At 34.4% G+C, this 13782-nt stretch overlaps 1 non-coding gene across 1 annotated transcript; it reads right to left on the bottom strand.

Annotated features, from left to right (window-relative positions):
* Positions 1-11008: 11008 nt before the first annotated feature.
* On the bottom strand, positions 11009-11115 carry LOC149747927 (U6 spliceosomal RNA). The gene has a single exon (XR_016395290.1). It is a non-coding gene; the product is annotated as a U6 spliceosomal RNA (small nuclear RNA).
* Positions 11116-13782: the final 2667 nt, after the last annotated feature.

Below are 13782 nucleotides of genomic sequence, written 5' to 3'. Positions count from 1 at the left end.
GAAAATCCCAGGGACTTTGATTCCTTAACTGTTGCACTGCAGTTCAACATTTGATTCACTTTTAAAATTTAATATATAAGAAATAAGAAATAAATATATATTCCTTGGAAAAAATAAAACATGCAGGGTAATAAGAAACTATAAAATTGTCTAAACTATACTGTGTAGAATTTTAAACATTTCTATGCCTATACTTACTTGTATATAGAAGTTTTGTTTAAGGACTTCCCTGGTGGTGCAGTGGTTAAGAATCCACCTGCCAGTGCGGGGGACATGGGTTCTGAGCCCTGGTCCAGGAAGATCCCACATACCACAGAGCAACTAAGTCAGTGAGCCACAACTACTGAGCGCGTGTGCCACAACTACTGAAGCCCACACCCCTAGAGCCTATGCTCTACAACAAGAGAAGCCACTGCAAGGAGAAGCCCACACATGGCAACAAAGGCCCAATGCAGCCAAAAATAAATAAATAAATTTATTTTAAAAAGTTTTGTTTATTGTTCCATGTATACCAGCATTTCTGATGAATGAATTTAATCTAATCATCATTCTTAATGTGCATTATTATATATTATTATTATATAAAATTATTATATATAAATATAAATTTTATATATAAAATTACATTAATTCACATGAAATTTTAATAAATGTCCTGTTATGTTCGGCTGAATTTTTTCCATCTCCTCTTCCTTTTCTTCTTCCATATAATTTTGCTATTTTAAATATGAGTAGAGTAAACATCCATAAAGAAGGCATTATGGTGGAGTATGCAAGCATACGATGTGTGTAGACTGGGTTTGATTCCCGGCTTCATTCTGTAGATAGCTGTGAGAACTTGGACATGTTTCAAAACTGCTCTGAGCCTTTAAGTTTCTTCATGTGCAAACGGGGATAATACCCACAGGGCTTTGTGACAATGAACTTAAATACAACTTGTGAGGTGTTTAGCACTGCTCTTCTAATGCAGTAAAAGTATTGTAAGTGTTAGCCATTATGCATTAATTCAATGCATAATTGGGCGTTTCTCTAACTACTTCTTTGGAATAAATTCCTAGAAGTAGAACTGCTGCTTTCCTAGTAGGATTCTTACTTTCGAAAATCATTTGATGTACACTTAAGTGGTCTGCCAGAAAGCCTGTGCCAATTTGCACCCTAAACAGTGCGCTTACATGTAAATTTTCACTTATTCCCACAAATAGTAGGTATTTTCATTGATTAAAACATTTAGTAAAAGATTGTCCCATTATTAATTTCCATTGCTTTGGTTGCTAGTGAGATTGCATTTTTTAACAACACTTATGTGTTTTCTCAGCATCTGTATTTCTTCTTTAGTGGTTTGTCTATTCAGGAATCAGCCTGTTTTTCTAGTGATAACAATTCCTGTAAGTAGTAAGAATTGTAACCCTTTTTATGACATAAGTTGTCTTTTTTTTTTTTTCAAATTTTCATTTACTTTTCATCCTTATGTTTGTTTTTTCAGGGCTATACAGGTTTTTCAATTATTTACGTTATCAAATCTCTTAGTCTTTCTAAGATTTCTGCCTTTGGGGTCATAGTTGGAAAGTATTTCTCCATCCTCTAGTTGAAATCAGAATGCCCTCAGGTTTGCTGGGTTGTTGCTTTGTTTTGATTTAGAATTGCCAGGGAACACCTGCTTTTGTGAGAAGATTCCAAAAATGTTATACACTTAAACCAACCGTGGGAAATATTGATGTGGGTCACCAAAGGTTGGAGTGGTTTTAGGGGTCAAGAATTAGTGAGAAAATGCCCAAATATCAGTGTGAATTATTGTGATTGTGACTTTTACACAGAGGCCAACGATCTCCATTATGGGTGGTGTTAACGCAAACATTTCCTAGAATCTGGTTGCATATATTCCATACCAGGTTTTACCTAGCTGTTAATAGAACAAAAAGAGCAGGAACATTTCTTTAGCCCCAAGATTATATAAATATTAATCTATATTATCTTCTAAAATGTGGTTTTTAGTATACAATTCAATCTTTAATCATATAAATATTGTCGTGATAAAGCTAACAAGAAAAATCTATAATTTTATACATTTTTAGTTGGCTAATTGGCTCAAAATGCATTTTAAAAATATTAACCATTTATCATTGATTGAGATAGCATCTACTCACCGTTTTGTTGAATATTAAATTTTGCTTTTATAATTGGACTTAGTGTTATTAATTAGATATTATTATAAATTAGGTGGTCCTTAAATAAAGGAAAATACAATATTTTCCTTAGGTCAGTACTTTCTAACTTAAACTCCTCCACATATTTCAACATTTTGCTTTTTTCCTGCAAAACGTTGTTTAATTATATGAAACTATGGATTTATGACCCCATGATTATGGAAAAACAACTTGTCTTTCTACTACAGTAGCTCGTGGAGCAATGTTAAAACATTAGCACAAATAGCCACAAGGCACATTCGATTGCAAAATTATGTTAGGAAAAGTGCATTCATGTCTCCAGTTCTCTACCTCCCTCCCTCCTCCTCTCTCTTTATACGGAACTGATATGATTACAGTATAGGGCTCTGTAACTTCATATTCATAGTAATTGCCAGGCACTGTTCCTCTCAGCCTCTATGGTCATATTGTTGTTATACCTGGGGCCACCTGATATATATTTATAGGACGAGTCTCACCTCCGTTTCAAGGATTAATTTTAACCATATGTGGAAGACATTTATTATATCTAGCCCAACAGCATACAAGTTACTTTGAGTGGAGCTGTGCCTATTTACCCAATTCTGAGAATTTCACTTCTACTTTCTTCAGCTGACTTAGAAATATTCCTGATCGCTAAGTGCTTCTATGATTTGGCTCTACCTCATTATAAGTAAATGCTTTCCTTCTTACTACTACCCTTCTCCCCTCCCCAGACTAAATTCTGTACCAGAACCTAACCCAGCATAGGGTCCTCTGGCCAGACTTCCCGATGCTATTGGTAGAGTCATCTGCTGCCTAATATTTATTCACTAAATATTAAATTATGTTGGAATCTTTGACACTGAGCTGGCTCCCATTACTATTTAGTTGGACTCTTTGGATAGCTGTGTTCTCAATATGACCTAGTTCCTTTCTCTTCAACTTGTGTTGTACATCAATAAATACCTCTAGTCCTTTGCTTTTGTCCCTCCTGATCTTTCTTGTCCTGTCATAGTTAACATTGTTCTGCCTGATTCTACATTATGATATGTCCATTTTTAACACTGCATCTTTAAATCTGGTTTTCAGTTTTGCTTTGTTTTTTTTTTTTTTTTTGCAGTACGTGGGCCTCTCACTGTTGTGGCCTCTCCCGTTGCGGAGCACAGGCTCCGGATGCGCAGGCTCAGCAGCCATGGCTCACGCGACATGTGGGATCTTCCCGGACCAGGGCATGAACCCGTGTCCCCTGCATTGGCAGGCGGACTCTCAACCACTGCGCCACCAGGGAAGCCCTAGTTTTCAGATTTTTAGATAATTTTTAATTTCCCCCAATACAGGCTAATATAATAAAAATAAAATTGCATTCCTACTCTCAGAAGGAAAGGTAAAATCTTTTAGGTAGTCTCAGAAAGTGAAGTTATGTGATATTATGGTATGTATTCCTTTGTGATAGCATTACCTATTGAATTTAGAATGGGCTGCAGAGCATGGTAAAATTAAAGCTAATTTCTAGATTAAAAGTGGGATTACCTAGAACTTTTTCTTTCATCTCTGACATGTAAAGAGCTTAAAAGTTGTCACTCTTATCCTTATAAAATGAAAAATCTGAACAAACTGAATATCAAGTACTTTTCTTGGATTCCTCAGAGACCTGACGTCACAAGGCAAAGTACCACCCCAAAATCCAGAGAGATAGGAAAATCCAGAGAGCTATAGCTGAAATATACTTACTTATCTGGAGCAGAAGCCTCTGGAGATTTGAAGTCATAGAATATTTAAGGGGGGTTGGAACTAAGAAACACTCCTGGAGTTCACAGCCCAGAGACACAAACCCAGTGAGAATCTGAGATTTATTCATAATATTATGAAATGTTTCTCCTCTCCCACACGCTATTACCACACCAACAGAGCTCCAGTTACAGCTGAAAGAGCTGCAAGGTGCAGACTGTCTCTGAGGAGAAGTATTTAGGGAACCTCCAAATTAACAAGGAGACAAAAGCAGGGACACCAGAGGAATTTGAGGCCTTTGGCACCTACAACTGCAGCAAAGATGAAATAGCCAAACTCCCAGCCGTAACACAAAACTTCACCCTAATGTCCATTTACATCAGATCCTTTTATCTGGTACATTGTGTCTGAATTTCAATGAAAAATTACAAAAGGTAAAGAAATATACAGTTAAGAGACAAAACACACACCAGAAGCACACACAGATATTGGAATTATTAGTTAAAAAATTTAAAATCACTACTATGATTAATACATTAAGGGCTCTAATGGAAAAAGCAGACAACATGTAAGAATAACTGAGTAATATTAGCAGAAAGACAGTCTAAGGAAAAAATCAAAAGTAAATGTTAGAAAGAAAAAGTAAAAGATGGGCTCATAAGTAGATTGGTTGTGGCTGAGAGAAGAATTAGTGAATTTGAAGATAAGTCAATAAAAATTTTTCAAGCAATAATGCAAATAGAGAAAATTAAAAAAAAAAAAAAGAACAGAATATCTCCAAATCTGTTGGACAACTTCAAAATGTATAACTGGTATACCAGAAGAAGAAGGGAGAACAGAGTAGAAAAAACTCTTTGAAGTAATGATGGACAAACTTTTTGCAAAATTAATAACAGACAACAAGCTATAGAACAAGGAAACTGAGAGAACAACACATGGGATAAAAATTTAATAAATTATACCTAGGCATAGCATATTCAAACTTCAGAAAACCAAAGACAAGGAAACAATATTTAAAAGGTCAGGGAAAATAAAACACCTTAAATATAAAAGAAAAAGAGTTGTCATCAGAAACTGAACAAGCAAGAAGAGACTGGAGTAAAGTACTTAGAATGTTGAAAGAAGAAAACCCCTCACCAACTCTCAATTATCTATCCAGCAAAAATTTTCTTCAGAAGTGAGAGAGAAATAAAGACTTTCTTAGATAAAAAATTTTTGAAAGAGTTCATCACCGGAGGACCTACAATGAAAGAAATGTTAAAATAATATTTTCAGGGAGAAGGAAAATAATTTCGATCATACACTTGAGAATGTAAATTGGTTCAGACTCTTTGTATAACAGTACGGAGTTTCCTCAAAAAAATTAAAAATAGAGTTACCATATGATCCAGCAATCCCTCTTCTGGGTATATATCCAAAAGAAATAAAATTACTATGTCAAAGAGATATCTGCATCACTATGTTCATTGCAGCATTGTTCACAATAGACAAAATATGGAAACAACTTGATCTATAGATTCAATGCCATCCTAATCAAAATCCCAGCAAGTGATTTTGTAGGTATCAATAAACTCATTCTAAGATATATATGGCAAGACAAAAGACATAGAATAGACAATGCAGTACTAATGAAGAACAAAGTTGGAGGATTGACACTAAGCTGATTTCAAATCTTATTATAAAGCTATAATAGTCAAGAGAGAATAGAATGGTAAACAAATAGACATATAGTTCAGTGAAATAGCACCCAGAAGTTGACAAAAATATTGCCAAGGATCAAAGGCAATTCAATGGAGAGAGGATAAACTTTTCAACAAATGGGGGTAGAACAATTCACTGTATATAGGCAAAAGCATGGACCTAGACTGCAAACCTTACAACTTTCACAAAACTAAAATTAAAATGGACCCTAGGCCAAAATGGAAAATGGAAAAATATAAAAGTTCTAAAAATAAATAGGAAAAAATGTTAAGAGACCTAGGTTTGGCAATGAGTTTAAGATAGAACATCAAAAGCACAATCCATGAAAGAAAAAAATGAATAGGTTGTACCCAATTACAATGAAAAATTTACGCTTTTCGAAAGACACTCTTAAGAGAACGATAAAACAAACACCGGACTGTAGAAAAAATTTGGGAAACACATATCTGATAAAGGAATTGTATTCAAATTATGCAAAGAATTCTTAAAAGGTAATGTCAAAAAACCAGAAAGATGTGAACAAAACCTCACCAAAGAATATATGAGGTGGAAGAGAAGAATGTGAAAAGATGCTCAACATCATTTATAATTAGGGAAGTGCAAATTAAAAGAAAAAATTACAAGCCATTACACATGTTTAGAGTGGCTAAAATCTAAATCACTGACATTATCAAATGCTAGTGAGGATGCAGAGCATCAGGAACTCTCATATATTGCTGGTAGGAATGTAAAATTTTACCACCTCTTTGGAAGATAGTTTGATAGTTTCTACATAGCTACATGTAGGTTTATCATACAATCCAACTTTCACACTCTTAGTTACTTAACCAACAGAGTTGAAAATGTATCTCTACACTAAGGTGTACACATGGATGTTTATATCAGCATTTTTTTGTAATCACCAAAAACTGAAAGCAAACAAAATGTCCTTCAATAGGAGAATTCATAAGCAAACTGTGGTGCATCCATACAATAGAATATTATTCAGTAATTAAAAAAAATAAGCTATCAAGCTATGAATAGACATGAGTGGAGCTTAATACATATTTCTAAGTGAAAAAAAGCCAGTCTGAAAAGTCTACACACAGTGTGATTCCACTTCTATGAAATTCTGGAAAAGACAAAACCATAATGATGGTAAAAAGATCAGTGGGTGCCAGGGACTTGGGGGCCAGTGGAAGGGTGTTAAAGAGATGAAGCGCAGGGGATCTCTTTATGATATTGTAAGGATAGACACACACAATTATAAAATACATTGAACTTTACAGCACAAAGAGTGAACTTAATGTATGTAAAATTTAAAAGAATCCTTTATGAGGTGGGAAGATTCTAGGACGGAATGCAGACAAATGAATGTGACAAAACAATCTAACTGTATTACGAATGTATCATATAACATCTCTGAAGGGGTGAGTGAAAGGGTGCTGACCTGAGTTCTGTTAGAAATGAGAAGAGTCTGTAAGGTTAAAAACAAAAGCAACTACACATAGGGACTGCATACCAGATAATAAAACTGTTTCCCACAGGTTAACAATTCTGATACAGTTATACAGGTACAATGAATTAGATAATAGGTAACTAGGTGGCAGAAGGTGAGAGCCAGGTTTCTCACAGCTAGGGAAGGAGGTTACAGATAAGCAAGGGACCTCACACTTCTGGATTTCAAAACATATTACAAAGCTACAGTAATCAAAAGAGTATGGTACTGACATAAAGACAGATGTATTGACCAATGGAACAGAATAAAGAGCCCAGAAATAAATCCTTGTGGATAAGGTCAAATGATCTTTGACAAGAGTGCCAAGACTACACAATAGAGAAAGTGTAGTCTCTTCAATAAATGTGTTTTTAAAACTGGACATGCAAGTGTAAAAGCATGAAGTTAGATCCTTATCTATGTAAAAATATTAACTCAAAATTAATTAAAGACAAATGCAAGTCTTGAAACTAAAATTGCTAGAAGAAAACATCATGATATTAGATTTGGCAATGATTTCTTAGAAATGATGCTAAAGCACAGAAAATAAAAGGAGATATAGACTAATGGGACTACCTCAAACTTCATGGCAAAGAAGACAACAGAGTAAAATGGCAACCTATGGAATAGGAAAGAATATTTGTAAACTATATAGCTGATAAGAGGTAATATCCAAAATATATAAGAACTTCTACAACTCAACAAGAAAAGTAATGTGATTAAAAAATGGGCAAATGACTTGAATAACTATTTCTCTAAATATGATATACAAATATCCAACAGACAAGTGAAAATATTCTTAACATCACTAATCATTAGGGAAATGCAAATCAAAACCACGAGATATCACCTCATGCCCATTAGAATGGCTATTGAACAAAAAAGAAAAAAAGAAGTAACAAATATTGGCAACAATGTGCAGAAATTGGAATCTACTCCCTGTGCACTCTTGCAAGCAATGTAAACTGGTGCAGCCACTAAGGAAATAGTATGGAGATTCCTCAGAAAATTGAAAAATAAAACCATCATGTGACCCAACAAACCACTGCTGGATATATATCCAAAATAGTTGAAATGAGGATCTTGAAGAGATATTTTCACAAATATATTTATTGCCTCATTATTTAAAATTACCAAGAGGTAGGAGAAACCCAGATGTTCACTGATGAATGAATGAATAAACAGAGTGTAGTATATACATAAAGTGGAATATTTAAAAAAAAAGGAAATCCCATCATATGCTACAAAATGGATGAAACTTGAGGAAATTATGTTAAGTAAAATAAACTAGTCACAAAAGATGAATATTGCATGATTCCATTTACATCTGGTATCTGGTCAAGTTAGAAACCAGAAGTAGAATGCTGGGTGCCCAGGGGAGGGGGAGGAAGAGAAGAGTCATTCAATGGTTACAGTTTCAGTTTTGCAAGATAAAGAAAGTTCTAGAGTTCTATTACACAGCAATATACATGTAGTTAACACTACTGTGCTGTACACTTAAATATTGTTAAGATGGTAAATTTGATGTTGCAGGCATTTAACAATAAAAGAAACTACAAAAGAATTTACATTTGTTTAAAGCTTGTTATTACAGCAAACTTTGTTATTATGGTAATTCTTTCTCTGTTGAGAGATTTTATCTTTGCAATAAAATATCTTATAACAATACATTTTTAATAAAGTATTGGGAAATTAAACTTCATTTTCTTTATTTGATCAACAAAATGTGATGGGTTCCAAACATATTATTTTAAAAAATATCAATACTATGCTGCCTAGAAGAAACTCATTGTAGGAAAAATAATATTTTGAAAAGTTGAAAATTAGAGATGAAAAAGATATGATAGGAAAATAGTAAGCAAAAGAAAGCTATTATAGCAATATTACTATTATAAAGAATATTACTTAATGCAAAACTACCCTGAACAAGGATAGAGGCACTTCGTACTGGTAACAATAAATTCTCGACCAAGTACAGATATCATCATGAAGTTGTATCCATTAATGAAAAGAATTTTAAATACATAAAACAAACAATTACACTAAAAAAAACTTACAACCAGGGACCTAATAACTTATTTATTAACTTTCTCTCAATAACTCATAGTTTGAGTTTTCAAGTCAGCTGTGGAGGAATAAGTTTCTTGTAGCAGTGACTGTCCAGCGATGGAAGCATAGAGGGTGATTGGTTGGCAGCTGGTTCCTCACTCAGGGGTCAGTGACATTTTGGTGGTTTCATGGTGTTTGACCAAGCCCAGTTTGCCAAGTTTCCTGTTAATTTTGGAAGATACCTGGTGTTTCTCAATAGACTCTTTTGTTGCCTGAGATAAATCAACAAATAAACAAAAGGAATAAGTGGATAGATATGTGAATAGACATAAAACAGTAGACTAACAATAATCATGGATAAAGAATATTTGAACAAATAAACATACTTTATCATATATCTATATAAATACATTTACAGATTTACCATTTACAGAAAAATTAAGAATATGTATTATGTTTAAGAGCACATGGAATACCTAGCAAGAATAAATGTGAAAAGACCCATAATCCCAATATGAGGAACATGAAAAGGATATAATTACAGATTCTATAGACATCAAAAAGATCTTAAGATGATATCACGTGCAATTATGTCAATAAATTTGAAAGCTTAAAAGAGACGGACCAATATAGATTTGGTTGGCTTTACTGGTAAATGTTTATCCTCTCTGACTCAGTAGTTATTGGTTAAATGGATGCTAATAGCATTAAAATAGCCTCTGCACTATATCTTCTTAGCACTGTGAGTTATCAGAAGCCTTCTTGTGCTTTATTAGATTTGTAGGAATTTCTCTAAATTTTTTGTTGTAGTTTTCTTTTTTAATGTGGAAACCTATTTTCTACATGTAAGAAGTTGATTATTATTCACATGAAATACTTTTGGGTATCAATTGATATTATTACTTGGAATCAATGTGTTTGATTACAAAAAATTAGCACCTAATACATAAAATAAAAATTTTAATGTACACAAATATAAACCGTTTAAGGACAAAATTCTTCTCTGTGGGGAAACACCACGTATCCTTTTCTTCATGGATGCTGGCTCATGTATCTCTCAGTATGGCGCCATTGCAGCAGTTAAAATGTGTACTCACAGATGTGCCCAATAAGAGAGGTTGTCATCCACAGGCACTTTGCAAAGTCGGTTATGGAAAAAATGGGGAGTAACTACTCTGGAACTTGGGAAGCAGCAGGTTTTGATTTTCAACTGACCCACTGTCTTCTTTTCTAGGGTTTTCTTTTCTTCTTCCTCCTGTGATTCAATTATGCTTTTCATCTGTGTTGCATGCAATGTGATTGTACCCTTCTAGATTATTGAGTTTTATGAGATGGAGTAAGTTGCATGGTGCCCTTTGGACCCCACACTGGATTTATGTTGCTTTCTTATTTGAGAACTGCTGCTGTATGGCATTTCCATTCAATCTCTGGAATTGTAAGTCAGGCAAGCTCAGGTGCGTGGGACTGTGGATCACTGCTACCCTGTGTGCTAACAGATCAAAAAAGGCACAAGGGCTGTCTTTTACAAATGAAAATGAAATGCAGAATTCTTAGCTTATGAATGCTTTCCTAATACTTTTCTGATCAACAAAATTGGACTTTTCATGGGAAGTCATTTTTGTTTCCAAAAGTTTTTGGCAAATATTACCAAAGCAATTTAACCGTTTCCCATGAAACTTGAGAAAAGTGGATGATTCCCTTACTCCTCCAGTATCTTCAACATCAACTCCTGTCCTTTTGGGAAACAATAGGAACTAGCTTATTAAAATAATGTTCTAAATTCTCATTTCTACTATTCTTTCTCTGAATCCACAAATACACGCATGCACATCCTGTGTGTGTGTGTGTGTAAGGATATGTATAGGTAAAAAAATAACAAAATGAACACCAAAATGTGAAATATTCCATAAATTTGCGTCATCCTTGAGCATAGGCTTTATTAATTTTCTCTGTTTGGCTACAATTTCAGTGGCCCACATCACATATTACGAAGTAGTATCGTTCTGAAGGATACTTGATGGTCTTTAACTCTTTTACTATTATAAACTATAATTTAAATAAATCAATATTCATAGAATATGCTGCACGTTTAGAATATTATGAATAGGATACATCTATTATAGAATCCTTGTGTTGCAGAGTGCCTGAAATGTATGTTTTGGTTGATATTGCCAAATTGTGTGCTCTGAAGTTTGTCCCAATTTAATCTCTCACCCATCCATTTATGGGAGTGTCCACTCTGTAATGATAAATATTCAGATGAGTTCAGGCATTTAAAAAATAAACTGGTGGCATTTATTTGAGATGCCATTGACTCTACATTTATTGGTGAATAAATATTGTTGTGATATTATACAATCTACATACTTGAATTTTTTAATATTTATTTCAACATCATTTGGGGGGTTTTGATAAATTTTCTAACTGGTTATTGCTGGTATTTAGAAAAATGATCATTGAAATATAATTGTAGAATTTGACACCTTTCTGCTGCCATCCGCTGCATAAATGTTTATGTGTGAAACCTCATTGGATACTGTGTCCTTCATTATTAAATAATGCGTCCCTTGATCTCACTTAACACATTCTCCCTGTGGAAAGTCTACTCAGCTTTCTTTTTGTGAACATTTTTCCTGGAGATTTTCTGCTCATTTTTTTGGGGGGAGGAGAGGGTTCAACTTTTTGTGTTTGACATATAATAAAATTGCATTTCTTAACTAAGTCTTTGAGTTACTTTATTTTGATAAATGGATTTATTCTGTATTTATTTATTGCTATTGAATGGATATTTGGACTTAATTCTGAGATCCTGAATTTGTTGTGTTTTTCTATTACCTTATATTTAATTAGATTGTATATTTAATAAGGTTCAACACACGCCACAAATGAACACTGGTTTTCCGCATAAGGTCCTGGTGAATTAGAAACATTAATGCTAGCATTTGAAAAACTGATTCTCTACTTTCCTGCAGTAGTACCCATGCTATGTGTCTAGTAAGCTTGGAAATTCAAGAAGCAATAATTCAACCCCCTAAAATATGGGTAGCACCTGGCTTTATCAAATAAGCACTGCTTGTGTTTACTTGTTTGTAGTATTAGGTCCTCATCTATTAAATTTAAAACTTGGGAAGAAAAAGAGGTCGGTTGAGTGGCTTGACTGTTCTTTCCACATCAAAGTATGTTACTAGGCCTACATTAAAAGTGGAAAATCACATTCTGAAATCCATTTCCAAGATTGTTAATTTTATATGCCGCTAATCATGCTGCAAACTCCAAAGGAACAATTATGAATAATGGCCAAATATTAGTTACTGAGACTAGAACAGAAATGAAAAAAAAGTCTGTTTATTCCATAAGTAATTTGTGGTGCTTCTGGCAACTGATAGAAATTTCTTGTTATTAAACACTAATTAGTTTGTCAGCTAGTTTACTTTATGGACTGGCTAGATGTTCTTTTTTTTCTCATAAATATTTTATTACTTTGGTTAAGTAAATAAGGGTTCTTAAATAGCTTGTGTTTTGCTGTGTAGCTTATCTATGAATTTCAATGAACTTGGCGTGGCTCTCTTTCTGGGAATCCATTTGTGAAAACCCCAGGCTGCACTTGGGAGATGGCTTATGGGTCTCCAAAGCCCCTTGTACCTCTGTCATCCCAAGTGCCTGCCAGTGAAGCTTGAAACCCCAGGAAGTCGGGCCTCCTGTGGATGCAGCTGGAATGAGAGCCTGTGATCTGATGGAACCACCCTGGAAACTGTGTGCAGAGGAAGTTTTCTCAATGTTCCAGGCATGGAAACAGACCTTGGGAAGAGCTCCTGTTGCCAAGGAGCCACATAGCTCATCATCCCTCGTTGTAGAGATATCAGCACATGCCCCATGCCCCATGCTGAGTCCCCTCAATACTTGCTTTTGATTAATCTCCCCTTCTCTTATTTAAATTTGGTAATTGTATTTGAGAGAATTAAAATGGATTCTACAGATAAATATCACTACTGGAACAGAGTACATGGAGGAAAAAGACCTCATGTTACTGAAAAGACACATTTGAGACAGGGCAAAAATGCTAGGCTTGACCGTGAAGAGCAAAACCTTCTTGTAGATTATTGTACCTGTAACTGGAAAAACAAGCATTTTGAAGTCTTATTTGTATTTGTGTATGTATGTATGCATGTTTGTGTGTATGTGCATATGTTTGTGTTACTTTTATTCATCCCATTCAGAGTGGCTTCATTTTCTCCCTCAATATTTCTTTTCTTTTGGAAAATTTACAACATTTACAGTGCTATGATAACTGTACCATCATTCCCTATAGCTCCAGCTTAAAAGGTACACAGGGTCAGTTCATTTGTAATTGAATCACCAGAGTGGTATTTTGTTGTTGTTATGTTAAATTTGCAATCAGAATAAAAACTCTACATCTGGTTTTCACATACAACAGCTCTATTGAATGGCATGCACTTGAATTTTATGTAGCAAGGGTATTTGAACAGTTAATTTTCAAGTGTATCTTCTGTTGAATGTTTTGTTTCAAGAAAGAGTGCTTAAAGCTTTTTGGACTTCAGTTTTTGATGTAACTGTAGCCTTCTTTATGGGAAACCATAAGCAACATGGTAGGAGCAGGTTCCCCAGTGGGGTCTCTCGCCACCTGCAGATGGCTGCTTTATC

Source organism: Delphinapterus leucas, chromosome 12, assembly GCF_059928025.1.
Source record: "Delphinapterus leucas isolate spDelLeu-1000000601 "Yukka" chromosome 12, BTC_Dleu_Yukka2, whole genome shotgun sequence".
NCBI lineage: Eukaryota > Metazoa > Chordata > Mammalia > Artiodactyla > Monodontidae > Delphinapterus > Delphinapterus leucas.
Note: the sequence above shows the minus strand (reverse complement) of the source record. Positions and strands in the feature narration are given on the sequence as shown.